Source organism: Convolutriloba macropyga, chromosome 5 (genome assembly GCF_964194025.1).
Source record: "Convolutriloba macropyga chromosome 5, txConMacr16.3, whole genome shotgun sequence".
Lineage (NCBI taxonomy): Eukaryota > Metazoa > Xenacoelomorpha > Acoela > Convolutidae > Convolutriloba > Convolutriloba macropyga.
Genome location: NC_134472.1, coordinates 23,856,376 through 23,869,459, shown reverse-complemented (window position 1 = coordinate 23,869,459; position 13,084 = coordinate 23,856,376). Strand labels below are relative to the sequence as shown.

The 13,084-nt window shown below is 35.5% G+C and overlaps 1 protein-coding gene across 1 annotated transcript in view; it reads right to left on the bottom strand.

The window, feature by feature from the left end:
• Positions 1–13,084, bottom strand: part of LOC142339251 (vacuolar protein sorting-associated protein 28 homolog) — an 83,623-nt gene that overhangs the window by 44,066 nt on the left and 26,473 nt on the right. The window lies entirely within an intron of this gene.

The following is a 13,084-nucleotide window of genomic DNA, read 5'->3' as shown; positions in this document are numbered from 1 at the left end:
GTTGACAAATATTTTAATCTTAGAACTTCATATTATGGGACATTGACTTCATAAATGAAAAATGCTGTGAAATAATTGTAAAAGTACAACTTTATCGTAAATGAAAGTTCTATGACTCAGGCTTTTCATTAATGGAAGTTATATTACAACAACATTTTCATGAATGGCAATTCAATGGTTATGGTTACTTTTTCTCCGTAACAACAACCAGGAGAAATTTAACGCAGGTCCTCATGAGCTTAAAACTTCAAGAGAAAAAATTGCATTTTTTCTTACAGCTTAAGAAAAATAGAGGCTTTATTTCCAAAGCTATAAAAAAATCACGATTGGCCGAGATTGAAAACACAGCACAGAAACAAAGAATCGAAGCATAATAAATGCATAGCACATAAGTTGTATTTTTTCACCAAAATTTAACCAAAGGAGCCAAACTAAAAATCCCAAAAATTTATTGAAAAATTTAACTTTTTGATTTTTAACTTTTCTTTCACTGAATTTTTGAAGTCTACAAATTTTCATAGATGCCATGATATGATTTTGTAATTTCATAATTTTTTGAGTATTAGGGTTATTCCGGGTATATTATATTTGTATCTTGATTTAATAACAACGGTGGCATGGGGAAATTTTGGAAACTCTATCATCCAAATTATCATTCTGATTATAATCAGATTTGTCAGAAGAATGTTTGAGTTCTGCATCAAATGTATATTTTTATTGCCTCATTCACGGAAGCTACATTATTTAAGTTTAGTTTAAAACAAATTTCTTGGCTACGAGTGTCCATAACCTATCATGTTACGGCCCACAGAAGAAAATCTGGGAGCTTCAAAGAAAATGTAGTTCGAAACTACTGTAAAATCGGGGAGTGTTCAATTGGAAGGACAGTGTCAGACGTTTGAGAGAAAACAGTTTAATATAAATTGTGTATGAAATAAGAATCTTTACTCGTTCAACGAATATTTTAGTTAGAGAGACGAAAAAATCAGGAAAAAAGAAAAAGAATAGCAAATAAGAGACGCCGGTTTTTTATTGCTGAGTGGTGCTTTTCCACAGTTTGTGCGCCTGATTACGCGTCCTCGTGAAACTTTTTCCTCAAAAAGACGAATATCTGTTTTCATTGGTATTTAACAAGCTTCAAAATATTGTTTTGGCAACTTGATAGATTAGCATTTAAGGCGCGTTTTGGCATGCTTAGCAGAATAAGAAGATCAACTTTCAATACAATTTACATAAACCATCATGTAAAATATCAGTTATGATGGGTGATAATCTACCGGGGAAAAATTTTTCCAAGCATTCAAAATGCCTGAGAATATAATGCGGTTTAGATATCAACTTTGATTGGAGTGTCAACAGATGCTGTAAGCTGTAAATGAACAGAGGAGTTATAAACTTTGCAAATTGAAAACCAATGAAGTTAGATTGTTTTCAAATAATATTTCTTTGGTTTTACAACTTTTCTGTCATACTGCTGAACTTTTCGACCGCAAAATAATTCTTGGTACCAATAAATTTATTGAAAACAGGTTTTATAGAACTCTGGGGCTTTTTGACTCAGCAAAAGTTCTGCAAAAGTGAACACGATTTTCTTGGAAAGTAAACATATATATATATATATATATATATATATATATATATATATATATATATATATATATATAGGTATATGTATACATATATATATATATATATATATATATATATATATAAATATATATATATATATATATATATATGTTTAGTCACAAATAAGGAGAATATTTGAAGCGCTTGATTGCAGCGACGCGTCTCCGCAGCTCATTTTTGTCTAGTTTGAGTGCTACGGTTGGTACTCTGGCAAATTAGGCGTTCTAAGTTGTTCTTAAGTTTAAAAAACTAGGCACAAATTTCTTTTGTTTTCTAGGGCGAGAATTTTGCCGTTTTGTTTCTCGAGTCATTGTTTTACGTTTAGTTTTTCAGAACCATTTTCGAACGTTCAGTGTGACAACCTCTAGCTTAATCGGTGCATATGAATTTCAAACTTTAAGGACATGTTCTAAAAAACAACACTCATTTATTTTTAAAAGGCTCATTTTCAGTTAATGGGGGATTGAGTGCAAAGCGAACTGAGGTCTAATAATGAAAAAGAGCCAGCTAAGACCATGAAACTTTTTCCTAAGGAAGAAGGCAGCTGAGTTATCTCACAAAACATCTCTATAATAGCTGTGCCACTGACACAATTTCTATCACGTACAGTACATGGGTCTAAGGTTAATCAGCCAATTTGCCAATCTAAGGAACGCTGTAAAAGGAGTACAAAAAAGAAAAATGGCTTTGACTGTGTTTTGCAGAATTTGACGATCCCCCCAAAGAATCGTTTTCACTAGCCGTCATCAACTACTCAAATGCTCAACATTTGGGTGATGTGCCTTTTATGTATTTATTATTTTTTGTGATTAGTTCAGTCTGCTAAATATTAGCGAAATGACGAGAGAAAAAGATAGTGGTTTAGGTCCGGACAAGGCGAAAGAGTGCACTACGCAATCTTTTGCTACGAGATTGATTGCTGATTCGCGATAAGACCGATTACTTTTCCAATGCTGATTCGCGAGGCAATTCAGGCTCAATAAATTAGTGTGTTGTTTTCGTGATTCGCGGGGTGATTCGACCAATTAGAATTATTGACTAGTGTCGCTTAGCGAATAGAACTTTACTGAAGTTTTAATTAAGTAGTGACTTTTAAAAAGAAAGATTAGAGAATGAAAGTAAATTAGGCAACCAAGATTGGATGCTAGAAAAAAGTATATACGTGAATACACGAAAATGTTCACAGCAAAAAGATAGTAATTTTTTGCAACTGAACCGCAGAAGGTATTAGCAGCGAAAGAATAGGGAAATGCAACGTGAAATCATTTATTATCAGACATACGAAAATCTATTATAGAATTGAACCAAATAAGAAAGTGGATTAAATGGATGAAATCAGTACATGTTTGGAACCTGTGCACAGCATATCCTCATCTGAAAAACGAAAATAAAACTTTGCATTAATTTTGTTGTAAATTACAATTGTTGGGTATCATATGTACTGGTATTATCAATTTTAGAACATATAGTTGATGTTTTTGTTTTTGAAATGTAAATTAGCAATGTCTAATCAATTTCCGAGTCGGTTTTAATCTCGGCTTCTAGTGCAGAGCGTATTATCGTGTCAAGCTTTGGTGATTTGTATGTCTGGATCAAGGGTGCAATTGGTTGCAAAATCATTCTGAATTCGAGATGCGTAGTGGGAGTGGGTTTTTATTCTGCGAGTGTTTTAATGCCATCAACTACACTTGATTGCGGTGCGATTAGAGAGAAGGCAGAAGAACTGCTTTAGATGAGCGGTCTCGAGTGTTGTGTTGATTTGCAGGTTTGCTGCGATTTGCTTCTCGTTTTGCAGCTTTTTGTAACAGCCGATACCGCGGGGCAAACCACTAACAAACCCGTCGAATAGGTAATCGTGCTGCGGTTTCTCTTGCTGCGTCACGGTTCATTCGCTGTTTTTTGGGCTCTGTGTATTCTTTCTTGGCGATGATGGGCTGGCTGGTTTTACTGGCATTCGTACTGGGAGGGCTCTGAAAAAATTTGAATTCAACGACGAAACAATGCTTGCGTTAATGGCCAGTGGTTTTTGCGAAGGTCGTTTTCCGCCCTCCACATTTCTCTTGAGATCAATTGCATGTTTCGCTATTTTGTAATCACATGGCGTAAATATAAAGGACTGTCTTTTTTGGCTTTTGTGCCGAGTTCTGTCATGTCAGATTTCCGTACAGTTACGGGCATTTTGCCGGGCTCCTTGATCGTGTGCGTTGTGTCGTCATCTTTCAGTATTGTCGAGCCGGGCGCGATGACCTCATATTGCCCTTGCAGGTCTTTCTTCGAACGTTTGTAAGCTGGTATCTTCTTTATCAGATTTAGTTGTAGTGATTCCTCCGATCCGGGAATGCCACGGCAACGCCCTTCAATTTTTATCATGCGCGTCTTTTCTGAAATTTGTCCCAGTTGGTGCTCATTTGCGTCGCAAATTGCGCTGGTTTTATTGTTTTCGACTTCGGCCTCACTGCGGTCTCTGTCTTTCCATTTTCTTCGGGAATCTGGCATCCAATAAACAGCATCTTGATCTAATTTTCTATTGATAAATTTTTGATAAGACTCTTTGTTTAGGTTCGGTTCTGTGCATATATTGCTTGAAGGCATATTTCATTAAAGGCTGAAATGCGCTTCAAATAAGTTTGCTTTCAGAGTATTCGTTCCACATATTCTGAGCTGATATCATACATAATAAATTGAATTGTTTAAATTGAATGGGGATTTAACAGCTTCTTGAATACATTCCAATTTATGTTTAATTGTTTGGATTATTTGTGATGCTAAGCCAATGGCTATGTGGTTGTTAATTGATGCCACTATTAGTTCAATATTGTTCTGTACGCATAAGATATCAAATTGCATTCCAATTTGGCATCTCGCTTGTTCAACGCGAATACGCCGCGGAACGCCGTGTAATAAGATGTAATTTTGTAGAAGTTTTTGGATATTTTTGACATTGGCGTAGTAAAATGTTTCCGCTGATATAAACTGAGATAAACGGTCTATGCAGATGGAAAAATAATTTTTCTGATCTTTCTCAATATAAATCGGACCTCCGAAGTCAATTTTATTCTCTTAATTGTGTTTTTGCATGGTTTTATGGGGGGCAATATGTTGATGGTTTAAGGGGAGCAATATGTTGATGGGATGTACCAAATCTTATGGATGGCCGGCATTTTGTGGTCTTGGAGATAATGTCCCTGTTCCATGTTCGCGTATGGCCACAATGCATGAAAGGCCGTATTTGTCATCATCCCACTGCGGGGATGTTTTGCGTGTATTGCCTCTACGTGAACATCTTTGATTGAATGTGGGATCGCGGAGCAATTATCAATGCAGATGCTACCCAATTAAACATGTAGGTCCCGCTAGAAACTGTGTATGCAGGGACTCAGATGTTTGCAGCGCTCCTCATTCCCTGCCAACAAACAGTCCCGGAGTTCCTTTAATATCGCACCATTCTTTGTCAAATCGGCTAGTAGGCGCTTAGTGAAATTTTTGTTTATGGCAAAACAAAAGGCGTCGGCGTAGATGTACGACGGCGTTACTGACTTGCTTGATTCGGGTGTGCGGTCCCATCTGCTGTTGCGTATCCGTTGTTTGTGTGTGGAAGGTGGATTGATCGGACTCGAGGTCAAAGCGGACTCTGGATGGTGTGCTCGGTTTAGATCTTTTTGGCATATCGACAAGTTTCACAAACTGCTGGGAAGTTCTTTCGAAATTATACTGAGGGCTATCGGCCTGTATTCGAGCCATCAAATTGTTGGAATGATTTTTTTCAATCAATTTGTTCAATCCTTTTGAGGAATGTATTTTGGCGCCAAATTGTGATTTTACGTGAATTGTTATGATGCCTCATTTTCGCCCCGCAAAATTAGTTGTTTGAATTTCATTCTCGTCATATTTGGGTAATTTGCCTCTATTTGCGGTGCGATTGACTCAAAATTAGATTTATTTTAGAGGAAACGTTTTGCGCTGCGTTTCACTTAATCTAATTTTGCTACCACTAATTGCTCATTGCAGTGTATTATATTGGGTGCTTCTTTTTTGGCACGGGTGAAACGTAATCAGCGAGGACCGTTTTTGGGCCTGGCAGGTGCTCTTTTTCAAAATTCAATGGTAAAATTTAGTCTACCCACCCAGCGAATTTACTGTTATAAATTTTGTTTAAACGATGTTCTTCCGTCATTGAGTATAGTAATGACTGAAAATTTTTTTTCTAATCAAATAGTACTTGAAATATTAAATAGCACATACCAGCCCCAAAAGTTCTAACCCGTTCACGTCGGGGTTCAACAGAAATTAATAGTCGCGAGTCGAATCGAACTTTTTTTCAAGCCCTCAATGTCTTATTGTTCCAGAGCTGCCTCTAAACCCTCTCTAGAGGCGTCGCATCTCATCCGGGTTTCCAAATCCGGGTTGTCGTTTTTTTCAGTAGCTTGTACTGTTCGTTTTATGATTTCTTGAAAATATATATTGTGGTTCTCAGTTCATGTGTAATTTTCAGATTTTCACAATAATGGTTTTAAAGATTGGCACATTTTTGCCAGATTTGTAATAAATTTACTGAGACGGTGAACAGATCCGAGAAAAGATCTTACTTTTTGGTTGGTCGGTTTAAATTATAGAGAGCGCTCGTTATTTTGTAATTGTTTTATATCGCTTTTTGTGACGTTAGAGCCAAACCGTTCATTTCCATACTTTGCAAAGTGGCTTTTTGAAAAGTTTGTTTTCAGATACTCATCGTTAAATTTTTTTAAGCTTATTCTAGTTTTGGTGGTCGTCCAACGTTCCACTATTAACGGTCAAAATATTTTCTAGAAAGCAATTTGTGTTTTTAAAACCAATTAATGTTGTATCTATGTCTTTTTGAAACTCATCAGGCATATCTAAAAGACCGTAGTTTTAATTCGATTTGCTGCCTGTCATTTTGCCGCTAAATATGTTAAACTTGCAGTTCCGCAAAGATTCGGGTCGCATAATTAGCTGGCTATAAGCGTACTGCAAATAAATATTTGTGAAATGTCTCTTTTCGCGATTGATATGATCAAGACTTGCAAATAAAGAACTAACTATTTTGATCCGTCTTTCTTGACTGTTTTAATTATTAGTGAAATTAAGTTATTATCCAAACACGAGTCAAGTTTTCGATATGCCCCTGTTTTAGCAGTTTTTCTAAATTTGTTTTGACTTTGTCTTGTATATTCATTGGGACCTTCTGCCTATTTGACGACTTACTTGTTAGTTCAAATTTGAATGTGTGGTTTGTTGACTTACCAGTTCGTGTTGTTATAACGCGAATTTTCTTTGCGATTTGTACAATTTTTGGGCACGGCGTTTATTTGATTTTTATTGTTTTGTTTGTCGCTTTTTGTTGTTTGCCGAATATGCCCAGAGTCCCAAACAAATCTTTTCTAATGGTTGGTCATTGTCCGTTTTCGATTGTTACTAATTGAACGTTTTTTGCGGACCAGTTACTGCATTCTATCGGAGCCACTAAGATGCCCAGTGTGGTCACTGTTTCGTTTGAGAAATTCTTTTTATCTCTTTTTTCCCTGTCAACCACTTTGTCTCGTCTGAGTTTCTATGGAGCACACACTTCCGCAGTCAAGAAGTAGTGAGATCACAATGTTTTCAATTTTAACTTTCATATTTTGAGGTGTTCTTTCTGGGTGCCACGCAATTGTTGTCGGGAGAGCTGTAGCCGGAATTGCACGTGTTGTTGCCGTTTTCTATTTTATTTATTGGCTCTTCTTCTGCTTCTACACTAATTTCAATGTTTCGAACTGTTTTAATTTTCATTTGTGCATTGCAACACTATTTTGCGAAGGGGTTGAGGATTCCACATTTATTGCATTTCTTTCTTAATGCAATGCAGTTTTGTTTGTGCTTTTATTTCAATGGCTGGGTGCAATTCCTACAATGGTTTGACTGATTTCTTCCCTTGTTTTGCGGATTCTTTTAGTTGGGTCTAACTGCGAGGCAGTAACCACTATTGTTTTGTTATGTGTTAATGGTGAGGTGAGTTGCGTCACGGTACTGATTTTCAATTGATTTTTTAGTCCCATCTTCATATTTATGGATGTTTGTAGAGCTGTACTTGGGAATATGCCCAGAGTCCCGAACAAATCTTTTCTAATGGTTGGTCATTGTCCGTTTTCGATTTTTATAAAATGTGCGTTTTTTGTGGACCAGTTACTGCATTCTATCGGAGCCACTAAGGTGCCCAGTGTGGTCTCTGTTTCGTTTGAGAAGTTCTTTTTTATCTTTCTTTCCCTGTCAACCACTTCGTCTCGACTGAGTTGTCCAATACCGGTTTTGCTATGTCTTTTGTTTCAATGGAGCACACACTTCCGAAACCAAGTAGTAGTGAGATCACAATGTTTTCAATTTTAACTTTCATATTTTGCAGTGTTATTTCTGGGTGCCACGCAATTGTGCAATTGTTGTCGGGAGAGCTGTAGCCCGAATTGCACGTATTGCTGCCGTTTTCTATATTATTTATTGGCTCTTCTTCTGTTTCTGTACTATTTTCAGTGTTTCGGATTGTGTTATTTTTTATTTGTGCATTTAACTTATTTTTTGCGAAGTGGATGGGGATTCCACAGTTATTGGATTTCTTTCCTAATGCAAGGCAGTTTTGTTTGTGCTTTTATTTCAATGGTTGGGGGCAATTGCTACAATGGTTTGACTGATTTTGTCCATTGTTTTGCGGATTGTTTTAATTTGGTCTAATTGCGAGGAAAAAACCACTATTATTTGAACTGTGTTGATGATGAGCTGAGTTTTATCGCGGTATTGATTTTCAATTGATTTTTTAAACCCATCTTCATTTTTATGGATGTTTGTAGAGCTATACTTGGGTCATGAGTTTTCGTGGAGCAAATGTCGCTGGAGTTTTGCATCCGACATATTGGTTATAAATACGCCTCGTATTACACTTTCTTCGCAGTTTGCGAAATTACAAATTCGGGCCAGTTCCTTTAATGTGATGTAAAATGGTTCGACACTTTCCCCTTTATTTCGTTTTCTTTAAATTAAAATTTATTTATTGAACGTTATGTTGCGTGGTCTAATGAAAGTTAGTTCCATTGGCTCCCACAAATCTATTGTTGTCACTTGGTTGGTAATTGCATGAAGTTCTTTTCAGTTTAAAAATCGTCTCCCTCGGTCTGCAAATGTAGAGCTAACTCTTTTGATCCGTCTTTCTAGACTGTTTTTTTTTAGTGAAACTAAGTTATTATCCAAACATGAGTCAATTTTTTCGATGTGACCTTGTTTTATCAGTTTTCTAATTTTTTTTTTACTATGTCTTGCATATCTATTAGAAACTTCAGCCTTTTTGGTGACTTACTTGTTAAGTCTTATGAAAAATTGATTTCAATTTGTGGTTTGTTGACTTACCAGTTCGTGTTTGTTATACCGCGAATTTTCTTGGTGATATGTTCCTTTTTTGGGTGAGGCGTGTATTTGGATTTTATTGTTTTGTTTGTCGTTTTTTGTTGTTTGCTGAATATGCCCAGAGTCCCGAACAAATCTTTTCTAATGGTTGGTCATTGTCCGTTTTCGATTTTTATAAAATGTGCGTTTTTTGTGGACCAGTTACTGCATTCTATCGGAGCCACTAAGGTGCCCAGTGTGGTCTCTGTTTCGTTTGAGAAGTTCTTTTTTATCTTTCTTTCCCTGTCAACCACTTCGTCTCGTCTGAGTTGTCCAATACCGGTTTTGCTATGTCTTTTGTTTCAATGGAGCACACACTTCCGAAACCAAGTAGTAGTGAGATCACAATGTTTTCAATTTTAACTTTCATATTTTGCAGTGTTATTTCTGGGTGCCACGCAATTGTGCAATTGTTGTCGGGAGAGCTGTAGCCCGAATTGCACGTATTGCTGCCGTTTTCTATATTATTTATTGGCTCTTCTTCTGTTTCTGTACTATTTTCAGTGTTTCGGATTGTGTTATTTTTTATTTGTGCATTTAACTTATTTTTTGCGAAGTGGATGGGGATTCCACAGTTATTGGATTTATTTCCTAATGCAAGGCAGTTTTGTTTGTGCTTTTATTTCAATGGCTGGGTGCAATTCCTACAATGGTTTGACTGATTTCTTCCCTTGTTTTGCGGATTCTTTTATTTGGGTCTAACAGCGAGGCAGTAACCACTATTGTTTTGTTATGTGTTAATGGTGAGGTGAGTTGCGTCACGGTATTGATTTTCAATTGATTTTTTAGTCCCATCTTCATATTTATGGATGTTTGTAGAGCTGTACTTGGGCCATGAGTTTTCGCGGAGCAAATGTCGCCGCATTTTTGCATCTGACATATTGGGTATAAATACGTATCGTATTACATTTTCTTCGCAGTGTGCGAAAGTACAAATTCTGGTCAGTTCCCTTAATATGATGAAAATTGTTCGGCACTTTCCCCTTTATTTCGTTTTCGTCAAAATGAAATTTATTCCATTGGCTTCCACAAATCTATTGGCTACCACAAATCTCTTGTTGTCATTTCGTTGATAACTGCATGATGTTCTTTTCAGTTTAAAAATCGTCTTCCTCGGTCTCGGTGCTCAAAGAGATGACAGAGACTCTTTTTCATTCGCAAAAGTACCTTGACCGGTCACCACAGAGTATTCCAGTCTCGAGATTATTTTCTGACATTTGAGCTCCCAGCTCAATTTGAGTTGATCGTTCTGTACCATTAGTGGGATTCTCGGTGAGCTGTTTGCAATTCAGCTCCGCTGGAACGTTTGTATTTGCTGATGTTGTACGATGTAGAGTGTCCAGGGTTATTCTTGCTTTAGCAAGAATGGCTAGCTTTACTCGTGTGCTCCATCTCTCCCAACGAAGAGGTGAGTCTGTCAAGGACCGTTCTCAAAACGGATCAACGGCTAAGGGAGAGTTCCTCGCTGACTGCGCCATTTCGTACGCAATTTTTTGCTACGAGATTCATCGTTGATTTGCGGTGCGATTAGACTGATTACTTTTCTGATGCTGATTCTCTGGCGAGACAGTTTTATAAATTAGTGTATTGTTGGAGCATTTCGCGAGGCGATTCGTCCCATTAGAATAAATTTCTATCTTTGCTTAGCAAATAGAACGACTTCAATGAAGTTTTAATCCAGTAGTGAATTTGAACAAGAAAAATTAAAATTGACATAGGCGAATTGTAAAAATTTTACGCAAAGCGGCCTGAATGTTTCCTCTGCGTGAAGCATTTTCATTTTTGTTTCTTAGTTTTGGCTTTAATATGTAAAACAATGAATACGTATGAAAACCTTATTTTCGAACTTTAGTTTTCGTAATAAGAGAAAAAACGGTTAAATTGAATTGGTTTGCCTCTTTTCGTCTCTTTCTATTTCCTGTGTATTCATCTAATTTTTTTGTTTTCGGACAGTTTTTTTATTATAAGTCTGATGGATATAATTTAGTTGTTTCATTATTATATGTGATGGGCTTGTGATGTTTTTAATTCAATAAAAAAAAACCATTTCCATATGTTCTCTTAGTTTTCACTTCTGGATTCTTCATGCCCTGTGCGTTGTTTTTTATAGGTAATCAATACCAAAACCAACGCGGTACCACAAAATCATTCTGGGAGAACAAATATTGGGAATTCAAAAAGTGGAAAATGCTTTGTCTAGATTACATTTAAAATTTTTAGAATGCAGCAGCCTTCGTTAGCGTTTTTAGTTTTTTCCTGCGTTATCTGGATGTGTATAGTTTGCTGAGTTTTTTTGTCGATCACTAAAATTGTGTTTTGTCTTTTGTTGTTCAATTTATTTATGTTTTCACTGACTCGTTTAGCACAAAGATGACTAGTTATACGATGTAAATAGTTTTTTAGTGCGGTCAGTTAATTTTAGAAAGCATCTAATTTAACTTACTGTCGATTCTAGATGCTTCTGTATTTATATATATATATATATATATATATATATATATATATATATATATATATATATAATATATAATATATATATATATATATTATATATATATATATATATATATATATATATATATATATATATATATATATATATATATATATATATATATACATATATATATATATATATATATATATATATATATATATATATTCCCAGAGACTTTCTTGAGAGTTGATTAATCTGAAAAAAATCACGATGCTCTTGTCTGACTCATCACTGACGTTATTCACTGAACTAAAAAATGAGTATTGTGGTAGAAGTCAAGTTTAAATTATCAAGGAAATTACAAAGAAGCGAATTGGAATTAGGCGATGAAGTGCGGCCAAAGTCATTTTTATTAGTTTTTGCACAGCTCAATTAAACTGTCCTAAATACTTGAAACTTTTATCCAAGGCAGAGAAAAGTGACAAATGAAAAAATCTGGCAAAACATATTTTTTGTTCTCTTTTTTTTCATTCCTTTTGGAATTCAATTGGGGGTCAGTGGTTTTTTTCTCCTCAAACCTTACATTGTGGCTTTTGAGATTGTAGGGAAGAAGATTTTTTGGGTTTCTGAATTTTTCTGGTTTTTAAAATCACACCTGCCTATAAGCTAACGTTTTCAACCAAATTTTGGGAATTGATTATATCACAATTTAACGAGTGGATGTGTAATCTATGATGCATGTAAGCTATACAAAGCGTGAAATTGTCTTAATTGTAAAAAAAAATTAACACATATTTTCGGTACGAAAAAATTGACGTGGTCTTTCCAACAATTAATTCAAGAATTAGTTCAAGTTTTTTCAAGAACTTTTCAATTATGCCACGTTGCATCTCTCCAAAAAAATATCAATTGCCCAAAATTCACAGAACTATTAAATGCCAGCGTATCATAATTTCCTAACCCCCAAATAGATTTGGAATTTGCAACAAAAAGATCTAAAATTTCACAAGAAAACTTGACTACTTTATTTCAAGACATAATTTTTTCGACTATAATTGATCAAAACTTTAATTTTCTTTTCTGTAGTTCTGATTAAGCATAGTAGAAGAAATTTGGTCTTTCTAGGGTTGTTTCTGCCTTGAAAAGATCTAGTAAAAGTTGATGTAAAGACTTTTTTGCGTCACTTTCATTTTGAAAGCGTCAAGTGGCATCAATACTCGCACTTGTCACTGTTGTCTACTATACGCGTTACCATGGTGGGAATGATAAGTTATTAGTAAAAACCTACTGAACAAAACAAATTGAAAGACTTCCGTTTTACCTTTTGTGGATAGGGAAAATTAAATGCAGGGATTGCTTAATCATTATGATCGGCTCTTATGAAAGTTTGGCATTGGGAACCAGGAAAACATCTTGAAAACAGACACCTGAGAAATAAAGCTTTGGGTAATAAAAGGTTATATCTGAAATTGGTGACCATAAACATTGATTATTTGACATCAATGAAAAGTTGTATATAACTGCTACGTTGCAATTTTCTGATGTAAATTAAGCCTTTTTTGAGTTTCTGTTTACATAATCCTGTTCTTAGAG